This window comes from Dryobates pubescens, chromosome 28, assembly GCF_014839835.1.
Source record: "Dryobates pubescens isolate bDryPub1 chromosome 28, bDryPub1.pri, whole genome shotgun sequence".
Classification (NCBI taxonomy): Eukaryota; Metazoa; Chordata; class Aves; order Piciformes; family Picidae; genus Dryobates; species Dryobates pubescens.
This window is the reverse complement of record NC_071639.1, coordinates 10,142,140-10,157,249: the sequence shown is the minus strand read 5'-3', so window position 1 is coordinate 10,157,249 and position 15,110 is coordinate 10,142,140. Positions and strand designations below refer to the sequence as shown.

Below are 15,110 nucleotides of genomic sequence, written 5' to 3'. Positions count from 1 at the left end.
CAAATCAAACTCTTCTACTACCTAAGTGTTAAAAGTATTTTCATCACTTTTTAGTTTTCCACGAGCCACAAGAATGTGTAGCTGGAAATGCACTCTGCTGATGTACTGCTTGCCTGCTGACCACAGAAGTAGCTCAGTCACACTGGAAAACAGTCAGTGGAGGAGAAACATCTGGGTCATTTGACACATGGGAAAGCTTAGACAGCAGTGGGAGTATGTGGAAGAAGTCCAAAAGGCAGAGATCATCAAACTTGCATGGGCCAAGAACAAGGCAAATAAAATACACAGCAACAGTGAGTCACGAATCAGTTGTTTGGTTGCATTTTCCTTTCTTCCCTCCCCCATAATATGAACCACAATATTCCTTGTTTCTAAACTGCTATCCCAGCACCCACATCTCTCTTCCACCTCCTATGCTGAGTGCACAGCTCAGCAGAAGCTGTGAGCAGCTGCCTCACAGAAAGGCAAACTGATCAACACCATCTTGTTAATGGAGAGGCAGCAGCCTCCTCCAGCTGAGTTCAGAGGCCTATTTTTCGTTGTTTTGTTGTTGTTGTAGCCTCATTACTTGTGCCTTAAGAACAAAGAGCCTATTCTCAAAGAGCCATGAAGGCCACTCAGATTGTTTTTTTTTTCATGATTACACCAAAAGAGACTGGACTGCACACGAAATCCTTCAGAAGATGCCTAAGAAAAATACAACACAGACAGAGACTACGCTGACTTACTTTGAGCCCTTGTCAAGAAGGGGCCTTTGAGCTGAGCAGCGCAAAAAGCTGATGCTGAGTTGCAAGACTCCAGGACATACTGTGGAAAACTCTACACCTATAAGAGAATATGCCACATTCCAGGAAGGTTTGGAGAAAGCTTCCACAAGGAGATTCAGTAACCAAGAAAAAAACCTTAGAGGAAACACCTTAAGGAATCATGCCAAGCTGAATTTTCTGGGGGTAAAAAAAAGGAGTGCATGGAGTCCAGGAGGCAGAGAGAAATTATGGCAACCAGTAATTGGTGTGAGTGCTGAACACTGAGATGTGTGTCTCATTGGGGTTTGGTCACATTCAAAACTTCAAGTGATGAATTAGTTCATTTACCAACTTAGGCTAATTTTTTTCCTAAGTCTGTCCAGGGCTTTGCATTTGTTTAACCATGGGCTATGCACACCCAGGTTTTGTATATTTGGAACAAATCATTTGGTGTCATAAAAGCAACATAAAAAGAAAAGAAAAGAAGTAAAAGCCTGCAGTGCAGAGACACTCATTTTAGTGAATTCCATGTAAATAAGCTAAATAGTTAGAGCAGTTTAAAGCTTGTGCTTAAGAAATCACACCCAACTCAGCAAAGGCTTGTTACAATTACACATGGAAAGAGAAAACTCATCTTAATAGCGTATTTTAGGCAACTGAAAGCTGTACAAAGGGGAAATGGCACTACTTTGACTCACAGTTTCAGCCCAGGTAGGGACTTGGATGAGCCTGATTTTAAGCTAGAAAAAGTGGTGGTGAGCTAGGCAGTATAACTGCAATGTGAAGAGATAACTCCAAAACTGAGCATGAACAGATGTGGAATTCTCCTTTATCTGCCTTTTCACAATTAACTTTGAATGTAATGAAAACATGGCATAATTCTGTGGGTCCTTACACATGCAGAATGAATTAATTGAAATGAAGATTTATTTTTTTTTCCTTACAGAGGATTTGCTTATTTATTTTTTTTTTGTCAGGGCCCTTTCAAAGTACAAGGGGAGGTCACAGCTGTTCTTTTCATTCACATGTAGCCTAATAAAACAAACAACATATGCATGGGGATAGGAGTTTAGCACTCAGAACACGGGGATTTGGATGTGCCTTTGAAAACTGTAAGTAACAGATTCTGCTTAACTTTTATCCTAGCCTGATGTTTGTGTTGGAGCTGAGGTTTTTGTGTGCTACATTGGTCAGGAAAACAAAACCTCCTCTCACCAAATGCAAGACAGCAAGGTCCACATTGGCATTCTCAGCCATAATTGCAATTGTCATAAGGCTTCTAGATGTGCAGAATTACTATGTTTACATAATTGCTTATGACCTTCATCTGTACTCCAATGAAAGCTGACCTGAAACCTTGCTGAAAATCCACATTTAACCTCCATTTTATACTGCAAGCATACAGGACTCACCCCAGATATGGGCACACCACCTCCTCCTCAGAGCACGTTGGCATCTGGGTACCTGGCTGAGCTTGGTGGGTAGCACCAGCACAAGCGGTCTGCAGCTGGTCCTTGCTGTCATCATGTGTCTGGAGCAGAGAGAGCCTGGGGAGAGAGGGAACAGAATACACCAGGCTTACTTCTGGTGCAAAGGACTTTCTGTTCCATCACAGTGTAGGCAGAGCTGTGGTGGTCTCATTTCCCCTGGAACTTCCAAATACTGAAGATTTGAAAACAAACCCAAACCACATCACTCAATTTCTTACAAGTCAAGCAGGAAGATGAGCTGAATCTTTCATTCAAAGCATACTTCAAAAATATAAATCAATTAGTTCCTCAATATTTTCTTTTCTTATTGGGAGACACAGAGCTGCAGGAAGCCATCAGTTTGCACCTTGTCAGATCTGCTTTTGAATCAGACACTGAATTTCCCCTTGACTTCCTCAAACCACAGGACACTTACCTCTCACTTTACTCTGAAAAGACCTTAAATCCAGGGAAATTAGACTGAAACACTAGAAAGCAGACAAATATTTCAGTGCAGAATAGGTGGTTGCTGTTCTGTGAGAGTAGCAAGGATGGATTTCCTGTAGGAAATGGGTGACTCACAGCTTACAGATTAAATCTTGACCCCACACGAGTCATGACAGAAAGTTATTGTCATCTGATACTTTTTAGATGGCCTCTTCACAGTTAATTCAAACCCTCAAACCAGTTTCCAGTGGACAAATACCTAAACCAAAAAAAGCTATCATCATTGTTAGTGATTTTGCAGGGCTCTGTGTCACCAGTGTGAGAATGTGGCATTTATTCTTTGTGCCAGGGAGATATTAAATTACAGCACTTGCACAAAATCTTCCTTTGGGGGGTGTGTGTGTGTGCTGTGCTTAGTCTGCAGAATAGTTGGGTGAAAGATTTCAGCAGACACTCCTCTTCAAAACACAGACAGGAAATCAAAAACATTTGAAGGAGTCTTCTCAAAACAGAGCTCTCTGAATGGACATATTCACAGCAGAGGTCAACAAGACAATGAGTTCTATGTTCCAGGGATAGCTGTTTCCCTTTGTACTTACCTGCCAGTCCTTCTAATTCCCAGATTACTTGGCAAAACCAAGTAAAACACAGCAAAATTCATCTTTGTAATCTCAACTTGTCAAAAGAGTCCTGGCTTCCAAATATCCTGAATAGAAGATCTGCAGAACCTACCCACTTCCTGCATTTGGAGCCACTGAACAGAGGAATGGTTTGATAGTCTGTACTTAAGCTGGGTCCCTCTCTTGGCCTGCATGCTGGGTGGCTGTTTTCCCACCTCAGACTGGAACCTGTGTCTGGCTCCTCAGCTTCCAGCAGTCCCTATCCTTGACACAAATGTTATGCTCTTGGATGACTTCCTGGAGGCCATCACTTCAGTGACAAGAGTGAGGGAGTACAGCTGAGCACTCAATGGCATCCTCCTACCAATGACAGTGACAGAGCTCCATGTGAACTACATAGAATTCATCTTTCTGTGTTCTTCCCTCAAACCACATGTTCCTGAGGACAGTCATGTCTCCACACTTGGGGTGTAACAAGTACCCTCTGAACTACAAAGGTGATGTGCTTTAGGGTATTCCCTTGACTCTTTCTACCTGGTTACATACTGTACTGCAAGTCTGTTTGAAGGTTGTCATGGCAGTTCCAGGTAAACCCTTAGATCATGTGCTGTCAGAGCAGCATCTGTGCTGGCAATTTCACCAAGAAAATTATTTGTCTTAGACATTGACAGAGCATCGACCTGCAGCTCTGTCTTCCCAATTCAACAGATGTTACACAGACTACATTAACAACTCTTGATGAGTTACAACATAAAGCATTGCTCCAGCTGCAGCCTCCCAAGGATCTGAGTCAGCCGTGGAAGCAACTGATTGTGCTGAGTACTGCATGGTGGAAACACAGATATATGTATATTGCATACAGATAACTGCTAGGAGGAGAACAGAAAATGTGTTACCTGCCAGTAACTGAGCAGTGCTAGACATGAACATATCCTACACAGCTCACATTTTCTGTCATTGTACTCCTGCACACTTGGGTTTCTCATCCACATAAGGTGCACTGAGTGTGCTGCTGCCCAAATTAAGATCTCAAGGAACCTCAAGGCTTAAATGTGCTGTATAATGGAATGCCAGGCCTCACAGCCCCATAAGCAAATGTCTAACTCTAGCAGATATGAGGGTGGTGGAACACTGGAACAGGTTGCCCAGGGAGGTGGCTGAGGCCCCTGCCCTGGAGATATTCAAAGTGAGGCTCTCCAGGGCCCTGGGCGACCTGGTCTAGTTGGGGATGTCCCTGCTGACTGTGTGGTGGTTGGACTGGATGACCTTTGGAGGTCCTTTCCAGCCTGGGCCATTCTGTGATTCTATGACATGCACATAGTCCTCTCCTTGAACTACTGGTGCTATATTGGACGTCCCATTTCATTTGATCAGAGGCATGAAAAGCTTTTGCTACAGGTTCTTTGTGCAGTGAAAGCAGCACTATCTGATAGCACAGGCATATTCAATCCTGCAAAGGATAAAGCTATTTAAAACCCACCCACAAGCCAACAGTAAGAATACCTGAACAAAACACATTTGCAACAGTCTAAGCTGTTACAAGTTAAGCTATTATTCTTAAACTCCAAATTGTACAACATTCTAATGACATCATTAAATAGCTGGGTTTAAAGCTGTGCCTGCACGGCAGTGTGCAGTTCTGCTGTCAGGTACAGCAGTTAAGAACCCAAACAAAATTACCAACAAACATCAAACAGTTCTAAGACAAGAGTAAAGCCTTCATCTCTAAAAGCAAAAATATGGACCAACCCATGATGAAATAAAAATTGGCAAGACCACATCACACTTGCTCTTGAAGAATTCTGTGCATTTGCAAATCACAGCCAAGCAAAACTCAGGTAGCACCTGTCTACAGTCTGTGTAGTTGCAGGATGTATCTTCTGCCAATTCATCCTTTAAATAATGAGCACTTCAGTGCAATCACATTGTTGTCAGACTTTACATACCAGTGGCTGCAACTTTTCACTCTCTCATAAACAACAACAGTAAGCAAAACTGGGGACTGGATAGAGCAAAACTGGGGAGTAGAATAGAATAACCAATCACCCTATCAAGTCTCCTCCTAAACACCTCCAATGATGGTGACTCCACCACCTCCCCAGGCAGCCCATTCCAATGGGCAGTCACTCTCTCTGTGTAGAATTCAGGTTGGACTTGATGATCTTTGAGGTCTCTTCCAACCCTGGTGATACTGTGATACAGTGAATTTCTTCCTAACATCCAGTCTGAACCTCCCATGGCACAGCTTGGGACTGTGTCCTCTTGTTCTGACAGTGCAGAACTGGAGAGTGGACAGTGCAGAACTGGGGAGTGGACAGCCTGATAGAAAAACCAGGATTCAGAAGACTATACCAACATGCAGAAAAGACTGGGAAAGTGAGAGCAGAGCAGAAGGAGGGATAAAGAATAAGTTCTGATGAAAGAGTCAATGCCAGCAAATGTCATATCCTACTCTCAAGAAAGAAAAGCACAGTAGAGCACAGATGGAAATGGGAGGGTGTGTTCATTCAAACCCACTGTAGGAAAGCAAGGCAATTGTTTCTGTCCCATTCTTCACTGTGTTTAATGCTACTTCTGCACAGAGCTGTGCATTGTGATGACTGAGGGAAAGCTATACCCAGCACTGAGGCTCTGAAAGGCAAGCACGTGCCCTAAAAAGAGTCCTGAGCCACAGAGACTGGAAATAAACAGTGGTGCTGATTTCTAGAGAATTCATAGGCCTCCTGAAAGGCAGGGATCACATTCAGACTTGATCTCCCAGTTTAGTTAAATAAAGCTACAACTGTTCCCAGCAGGTTTGTTTTCTTGTGAGGCAAACTCCAGCCTTACCTTTGCCCTTTTGTCTCAGTGGCAGACCAGCATGTACATATGAACACAGAATTATTTGATTTTCTGTAATGATCAACCCCAAATGTTATTTTACCTTTGCCAGCTTTGTGTAGGGTGATGTGCCATCTTGCATATTTATTTTCCTGGAGTGATTCCCAGAAGTATGCTATGTTTTTTTCTTGCTCATATCTCATCAGCTTTACTTCTGAGTTATGTACAGCAAGTTTTCCATCCCTGGGGACAGGCCTACACAAGAAGTCTGTGGACAATGTTTAACACATCCAAGAATGAAGCTAGTAAAAAAAGCACCTACAGAATGGTACTCAAAAATTGATCCACTCCAAAATTCCAGACTAGATAGTGACTAGGTTAGCATCCTGTGGTAGGACAAGAGGGAGTGGGTTTAAGCTGAGGGAAAGTAGGTTTAGACTACATTTCAGGAAGAATTTCTTCAGTATGAGAGTGGTGAGACTCTGGAATGGGTTATCCAGGGAGGTTGTGGATGCCCCCTCTCTGGAGGTGTTCAAGGCCAGGCTGGATGAGGCCTTGAGCAGCCTGGGCTAGTTGAGAGGCATCCCAGCCCACGACAGGGAAGTTGGAGCAGATGACCTTTAAGGTCCCTTCTAACCTAAGCCACTCTATGATCTGTGGTTTAGAGCACAAACAGCCTTTACCTGCTTTGCCGTGTAGAAGGAGGAGACAGTGAAGATCAGTAAGTTGGAAAGAAATGTTGCTTGTTAGTCACTGAAGCAATTCAGCTGCTACAGAGTTAAGTATCAGTCTTACAATAGACCTTTGTAATAGGATTATGTGAAGGGAGCAGCACAGAGAGCTGCCAGCCATAACCAAGAGCATTCTCCAAAGTGTTGTGCAAAAGCAGCCTTGTGGCCACACAGGCTTCCTGGTGGTGATGCTCAAGTGATTACACATCTGTGCCAGACTGGGCACTCTTGCCCTGTGCAGTATGTCTGCAGAGCAGGAGGGAAATGCAAGGGCTGTAGGTGTGATGGAGCAAGGAGCACTGCCAGTTTGGTTCCACCAGGTGTCATTGACAGTTGTCAGAGGTGCAGGACAGAGCTGCTGAGGTGACATGATGTTTATCACCCTTTACCCTCTTGTTTCCCCTCACATATGAACTCCCAAAGCAATTCCTTTTAAGATGCTTCACCCAGTGACCCTAAAGAGCTGCTTACTCACCAGGATGATATGGAGTGAGGCAGCCTGGGGACAGGCACACCAGATCTGGCTTTGCAGCTTCCGCCGCCCCAGCTACAACTCTCTGAGGTCTGGAACCTAGGCTCAAGAAAATGCAGCGTCAGTAAACAGCTAAAAGGAAAGGCATTACCCATGCCCCAACCCCATGGACTGAATGAAGGGTCCCAAATAAAACCAGTTACATTGCTTAAGCCCAGCACTTGTGTGTCTCTCCACATGCTCGCTGACAGCAGAACCATACCCAGCTGAAACAGCTGCCTCTTCTCCCCTGACACCTGAGTGCTGGCAGGGCTCCTGGCCCTCTTCTGTGTAGCAGAGCCTTTGCAGCTATTCCAGTCTGCTCTTGGCTCACAGCAGATACTGGCACAGCAGATCCTGGCATCTTACCCTGGTCACTGGTCCTGTGGGCATTGGTGAAAGCACCAGGGTTGAACAAGGGCTGCTGTTTGACCTTTCCCTGGCACCAATGAAGTGTGGTTTACCCTCTGGTGATTTGGGTTGAGTGAGATTTTTATTTTTTAAACAAATCAAAGTAGCATCTGTTACTCCTGCCTTTATGCTCAGTTTTTGTTTGGTTGAGGTTTTGTTTGTTTGTATTACTTTGTTTTCTTCAATAAGAAAGGAATCACTCAGAAGCATGACCGGGCTTGCTCACAAGTGGTTACATTTAGCTGCAATCTGCCTGCTGAGCTGCAGGAGGAAAGCTGCACTAGTTTGAACTGGATTTAGTAGCAAGGATATTTTGATGTGGGGCAGCAGAAAGAACATTGCAGAACACTGCTGTGCTGTCCTGAGTGGAGGCAGCCAGTGAACTGCACGATTTCTTTCCATCTTTGTAACCAGTTTGTTATGCAGAGAGGCAATGTCGTGGGATTCAACATTTTATCTGCTGGATTTCCCCTGGCAGCATCTGAAGAAGTTCATTATAAGTGTTTATCACATGATCCACTTAATCAAACCACCGACACTGGGAGAATAAAGTCATTTTAACAAGACCCTTCAGAGCTGCCTTATAAGCTACTCACTGATACCCTCTTCCTCGGTGAGTGTACAAAGAGTTTCCTTGTGCCCTGGTCCATGATACAGGAAGTTCATTATCCCCAGCCCAAATTCAGATGTAAAGAAAGGAAGCAGGGCTTACAAAGAAGCAACAGATAATTTGCAAAGGATTTTAGTTGGCCACCCAGATCCCAGATAGAGTCACACTGTGAGCTCTCCAGAAGAACAGCTTTCTGCTTTCCAGCCTTAGGCACAGGCAGCAATCTATGTAGCTGACTCTAACACAAAGTACAGAGACAGGTGAGAAATCATTTGCTTCTGTTAATTAGAGGTTTGCTAATGCAGGCATGTGAGGAAAAAAAAGAGAACTCAGAACTGAAATAATGTTTTTAGCTGGGCAACAACACATATACTGCAAAACAGCAGAAGAGCCAGTACCTGGGCTGCTGCAAAATGCCTTGAAAGCCTGCTAAACCCCAGTGTGTGCTGAGATGCTGAGGCTTGTCTGACAAGCTAGGAGCTCACAGACATGCTGCTGTTTAGCAGCTATATGTCTGGTGGGATAAAATGTATTTCCCTGGGACCTTCCTAGGAACCGTTCTGGTGACAGGGAGCAGGTCAGGGGCTACTTTGCCTCCTTGAAGGCATTCATTTTACTGAGCTCAGTCACAAGCAAGGTGATGCCAGGTCTTCTGTCCTTCACTAGATTTTCTCACTGATGCTATTTCACAGGGTCCTGTAAAGGCTTACCTTCTTGCTATCTGCTGCAGACCAGTCTGGGTGCCATCACAGACCAGTCCTAATATAGACATGCCCTGGATAATCTTCCCAAGCACCACTCAGTCTCCATGAAATAGCACCACTCAGCTGCACCTCTTCTTGCACCTCCCAAGCTCGTGTGAAGGTCACACCAGACCAAGTGTTGACCTTGTGTAGGGATGCACAGGCTGAGCCTGATGTAGGGCTCCACATAAACAAGGAGCATTGGGCACTTCAAGACAAGCTGCTCTGCAAGACACCAAGAACAGGAAAGGTTGCAGGACTGAGAAATATGGACAATGGAAACAAAAGCTCCCTAGCTGGTTTGATGGGGATGATGCTTTTGCCCCAGTGCAACTTCAGTGAAGCAGGTCACAAAATCCATGCCAGTGTCCAGGTAGTGCTTTGGGGGAATGGTGAAACCTGTCTCTGCAATGCCAAAGTCCCTCCAGCCTAGAACTTTAAAATTCATCCTGTTAATTACTCCTGTGAGTAATTAACTCCAGCCTGGAGTGAGCAAGGAGTCTGGACTGCATCACTCAGCAGATGTGAGGATTTGAGATGTGCAGTTTTCATTTGTGGTGCTACAGGAGACTTGTTTCCCATGTGTTTTGTCTTCTTGTGATGCAGCCAGCAGCCTCTTAATTGCTGGTGCACCAATGTACCAAACAGGTATGGCTCAGGAGGGAATGTGCTGCTTTAGGAGGTTGGCTTCCAACTAATGATTTAAAACAGGGCACAAAATACTGGTTTGCTGTAATTTTCCCTCTTCCTTAAAGAAGTAAATACTAAATTATTTTAGCTCTTTTAAAATGCAGCATGAAGCCAAGAAGAAAAAAGAATCTATTGCAGCTGGTTAGTTTTGCTGCTTCATCCAGTTTTATTACAGTAGAGTTCCCTTCCCTTTTCTCACTTCTTTATCATACTCCCTGTCTGTCTACTCAGTTTCCATTGTGCATATTTAAAGGGCCCTCCTCCATCTCTCCTTTGGGACAGTCTGACTGCTGACTTTCTGCTGTTTCAGCTGCTACACAGACAGTGCTTCAAGAAAAAAAAGTCCCTCTCTTGTAAGGCTGTGAGGAGAATGGACCCATAAAACTCAATACTGTTTGTATGCACATAGTACTTCAATCATTAAGGCTCCCAAAACTTCACCTAAGTGGCCAGTTTGCTATCACTTCATCTGCTTAGCTACAGGGAGTGGAGCACAGGGAGTTAGTAACTTTCTGCTCTCTGCAGCAATGCAGTAGTATCACAGAATCTCAGCACGGAGGGGGTTGGAAGGGACCTCTGAAGATCATCCATTCCAACCCCTCTGCTAGAGCAGGAATAACCAGAGTAAAATCACACAGAATATGCTCAGCAGTGTTTGAATGCCTCCAGAGACAGAGCCTCCACAACCTCTCTGGGCAGCCTAGCAAGAGTGAAGAATAAAACTTCTGTTTTCCAAACGACTTTGCAGTGCAAAGGATGTTGTGTACACCTAGGGATGAAAGCATGCACTCACTGCTCCTGGGCCAGTCAGCAAAATCCCCAGCAGTCTTACCTGTTCAGAGATTTTTCTCACCAAATTGCTTCCTTTGAAGACTGCAGGCTTTTTGAGAGTGGGCTGCAGCACCTGCTGCTTGCTGGAAGTCCTGAGGCTGGCACAGGAGAGCTTTGCAGTGCTGAATGTGCCAGTCACAAAGCATCTCATTTAGCAGATTTTCACTGGAGGCAGCTGATGAGAAACAGAACAGACGTGGTGTAGGGGTTGTCAGCCCAAGTCAAGGAAGGCAGCTCTGTAGAAAGCCTCTAAGATAATACTTCCAGAACACAATCCTTTAGGAAAAAAATGAAATGGAAAACTCCAAAGAATGAGATTCTGCCAGGATGAGTTCACTGCAGGTAGTGCTGGCCATGATTTTTTAAAGTACATTTTAATTAACTCTTTTTAACACTGGGGGTTTTGTGTCCAGTGTCTGCCATCACAGTACCTTCTCCTGCAGCCCCAGAAACCCCACACTTCTGTGGCTCACTGGGGCTTTCCCACTGTGCATCTTCTCCCTCTCACCCCGCCAAAGACTAGTACAATACAACAGAGAGGACTTCATCTACCCAACCTGCAAGCTGGGTACTGAGAAGTCACCTACTCCCTAGCAGGATCTGGGCCACCCCTTTGCCCACAGCAGCCAGTCCTGCAGGGATTTGCTGTGTTTCACCTGAGACTCCCTGGATCCATCCATTAGCCCCAAGGGTTTGGTGGCTGCAGAAGCTGCTGCAAAGCTCCCCTGGCCTGAGGGTTAGGTGGGCAAGCAGCCACTTGTCCTCTATCCCTCTGCAAACTGGACAGGTCCTTGCTGTCTTTCAACAACAAAGAAACGTTTACAAGCCCCCTGCCATTGCTTTTGGTGGCACAGCTCCCAGTTTGCTCAGGCCTGCCCAGCGGTGCGCGGTGCCCAGAGCCACGGCGGGGCTGAAGTGTGGTCTCGTTTGTGTGGTCCCATCTACAGCAGCGAGCCCTTGACATGGAGCCTAGCTGGCAGGTCTGGCCAGGCTGGGACACTTTGGTTTAGATGCTTTTTTGTTTGTTTACAAGTGATCTTGGCTGCAGACAGGGACACACACAGCTGGTGGTCTGTGCACAGCTCCGTGATCAGGCTGAGGCAAAAGCTGGAGTGAGGCTGAGCTCTTCCAGTTTATTCCTGGATTAATCTGGAGCTGGCATTGGAGAGGCTGCTGCTCCGCTGCCTCCTCCTCCAGGCTGGCATCTTGGACCATTGTTTGGCGTTGCCTGAATGGGCAGCAGCATCCAGTGTCCATCTGAGCTGTGGCTCAGAGCAAGCATGTGATGGATGCCTCTGCTTGCTCCAGATGTGCTTCTGCCATGGGCCAGAGAAGCCCTCTCGCTGTCAGCAGTAATTGGTTTAATACAAATACTGCACAAACACAGATGTTCCTCCTCCACCAATTACAACAGCATCAGACGAGCTGGGAGGAGAGGTTCCTGTCTGAAGGTCTAGTGCCTCAGAGGGGGCTCTGCAGGTGGCTTCTGTGAGATGCTCAGGTGCCAGTGAGGTTCGTGCTGGCTGCAGGGACCTGTGTGAGCAGCCACTGGCACAGCTCAAGGAGGAACACCACAGTGATTTCCACGGATGCTGATGTGCCGCATGCAGACCTTAAGCTTCAGGAGAGCTGTGCTGGGGACTGGGGAGAAGAAGCAGCAGCCCATTGGTACTGGAAACACAGTATTAAGGGAGTGCTTTCCTGCAGCAGTGTTGTGACAGAGGGTGGTGAAGGGGGAAGGTTATGACCTTCTGGGCAGGATCTGTTTCCCAACACCTGTTGAACAGCAGCAGACCTGCAGGTGTGGGCAACCTGTTAAATTAAAGCCACAGTATGACAAGAGAGATGTTTGCTTTGGAAGATAACATGCACCTGCTCAGCATGCTGAGGGTGAGGAAACTCCCTGAGCTGTGCTCTCCTTTGTTACCACAGCAGATCTTTCGCACTTTGAGACCACATGGCTCCCTCTTCTCCTCCTCCATTACCTTGTAAGACCAGGCAGCTCCTTCAACTTTCCCAGTGCCTCCTCTCCCACAGCCCAGAAGTTGCTGCTTGTCCTCCATTAGTGCATCTCGTTGTGGAGCTCCCCTGAGCAGCTGCTGAGGTTTGCTGCCTGGACTGATGCCGTTACGAAGATGCCCAGATGTCCAGTACCTGCAGCCCCGTTCCTGGCTGGAGACAAGGCAAAGCCATGCTCCCAGCAAGGTGCCCTTTGGTGGGGCTGCTCTAATGAGCCAGCTTCCTTATCTGCCTTGCTGCTGGCCCCAGAGAGGCTGCAGGGATGTCTGCTGCTTTACTTTCTTAAATGGCAGCAAATTATGGCAGTTAAGAGCCTACCAGGAGAAAATGAGCTCTTAGGGCAGCATTTCATGTCTTGTGTGCAAGGCTTTATTGGATTAACTTTGTAGAAGAGCTGCTGCACACTTCCCTTGCTGGAGCTTAACTGTGATAAAAACTTTACAACCATATTTTTGTCACACAGATGACTTGCATTAAAAAAAAAAGTAATAATAAAAAATCTTTAGATGTATTAATATCATCTGAGCTTTGGCAAGCCTGCAAAGCAGACTTTTTCTCAGTGATCTCTCTCTCTTTATCTCAAGGCTGCACTCCTCTCAGTGTTGAGTATGTGACTCTCTTGTTTGGCTCCTTATTTTCCAGGTTGGGAACAGTGCATTTCCTCTCCCACACACCCCTTGCACACGTACAGGTGCTGTCAGAGACACCCCCAGTGCCACCTTAACCGTTCAAGTGAAGCCTTCTGCCTCTCTGGGTACCTGCCAGCCTGTGGGGGAGAGACTTGCATACTTCAGCTACTTCCCATTATTTACACATTAAGTTAATAACTGACTCAAGAGTTCATCTACAAATGTATTTTAGGGCTGCTCTTAGTACATTTTTTCTCCTCTTGGCCATAAAGCTCTTGTTTTCTGTAGTTCCCTTCCTGTATTTTCCCATAACTCTAATCCCTGTGAGCGCTAAGATGTCAGGTTTGAAACAGGCACTGTACCCTCAGCCTCTCCTCCCCTACCTGCTGATTATTTCATTTTTTCCACTGTCCCCTATCCCTACTTTTGTTGTTTGCAAAAAAAAAAGGCTTTTCCCCTCCCTCTCCCTCTTCACAGCTCCCACCATCTGTCTCTCTACAAATACAAAGCTTTAGGGGAAATGATTCACTAGGCTGCTAGCTCATTACTCACATTCTTCCCATCATGGTTTCTGTCCTTGTAGGATGCTCTGACTAATGTAAAGATCAATGAATCCTGGGAATTGTTTTTCAATTAAAAAAAAAAAAAAAGGAAAAATAATGTCCCAGCAGTTCAATAGATTGAGCTCTCTGCACTTCCTAAACACCAATGCTCAGTTTCTCTTCCTGGCTCTGCTAGCACTGTTTTTCAGAAGAGGAGCACTGAAACAGAAGAATAGAAATGATCACTGGACCATTAATGCAACCTTGTGTAGCACATGATGCAGGAGTTACTTAATGAAATTCCTTGGCCCAAACCAAGCAAATCTGTGGTAAATCTAGAGCACATATTTTAGGATGACAGCCAAAATGATGAAAGGAATTTACTACCCAGCCTTGCTAATCATTCTGAATGCTTAACTGCATTCCCTAATATGCTGCTTTGCAAGCAGCAAAACTGACACAGCCTCATTCCCTACAGATGACTCTCCTCCAGAGTGCCCAGACTGTGCACCCCAAAAGCTCCCAGCCCCCTGACAGTCCCATCTGGGAGCTCCCTCAGACACTCCTCATAGGCCAGGTGCTCCAGGCCCTTCATCAGTCTCTTTGCCATTGTCTGGACATGCTGAGCACAGGGGGATGATCACCTCCCTGTTTCTGCTGGCCACTGTGTTTCTAACCCAAGCCAGGATGCCATTGGCTTTCTTGGCCACCTGGGCACATTGCTGACTCATATTCAGTTGACTGTTAACCAACACCCCCAGGTCCTTCTCCAAGTTGCAGCTTTCCAAGTCTGTAGCTTGCTGTGGGGTTATTGTAACCCAGGTGGAGGATCTGGCCTGTGGCCTTGTTGAACTTCATACAATGAGCCTTGGCTCATTGATCTAACTTGTCCAGATCCCACTGCAAAGCTTCCCTACCCTCTAGCAGGTCGACACAGGTGCCCTTACCCCACTCTTTGTCCTCATTTTGATGAGCTTTTAAGAAGGATTTCTGTCCTGATGTTAGGGTTGTCACCATATACTAGAAAGTTGATTTCTTACTGGGAAGTTTAGTTTTGCATTTTGTCACATGGAAAATGGACATCCCTTCCCCACAGGCAAAGAGGTAGCAAAAAGCAGCACTGCCTAACACAGTCTCATGGAGCCTTGCTGCTGGCATGGCAGAATTTTAAGCCAAAGGGTCCACTGTTACCTCAGTAAGGTTAAGGCAGTTTTACAAAAAAGAATCCTCACCAAAGTTGTACTTAAGTGCTCTGCAAAAAAAAATGTTCAACTTGTAGCACTGGTGATGT

General features: G+C 45.7%; 1 long non-coding RNA gene across 1 annotated transcript; it reads right to left on the bottom strand.

The window, feature by feature from the left end:
- Positions 1-9,078: 9,078 nt before the first annotated feature.
- LOC128898624 (uncharacterized) lies at positions 9,079-13,558 on the bottom strand. Its single transcript, XR_008462923.1, has 3 exons — positions 12,615-13,558; positions 10,652-10,804; positions 9,079-9,333 (listed from the first exon to the last, which is right to left on the bottom strand). It is a non-coding gene; the product is annotated as an uncharacterized LOC128898624 (long non-coding RNA).
- Positions 13,559-15,110: the final 1,552 nt, after the last annotated feature.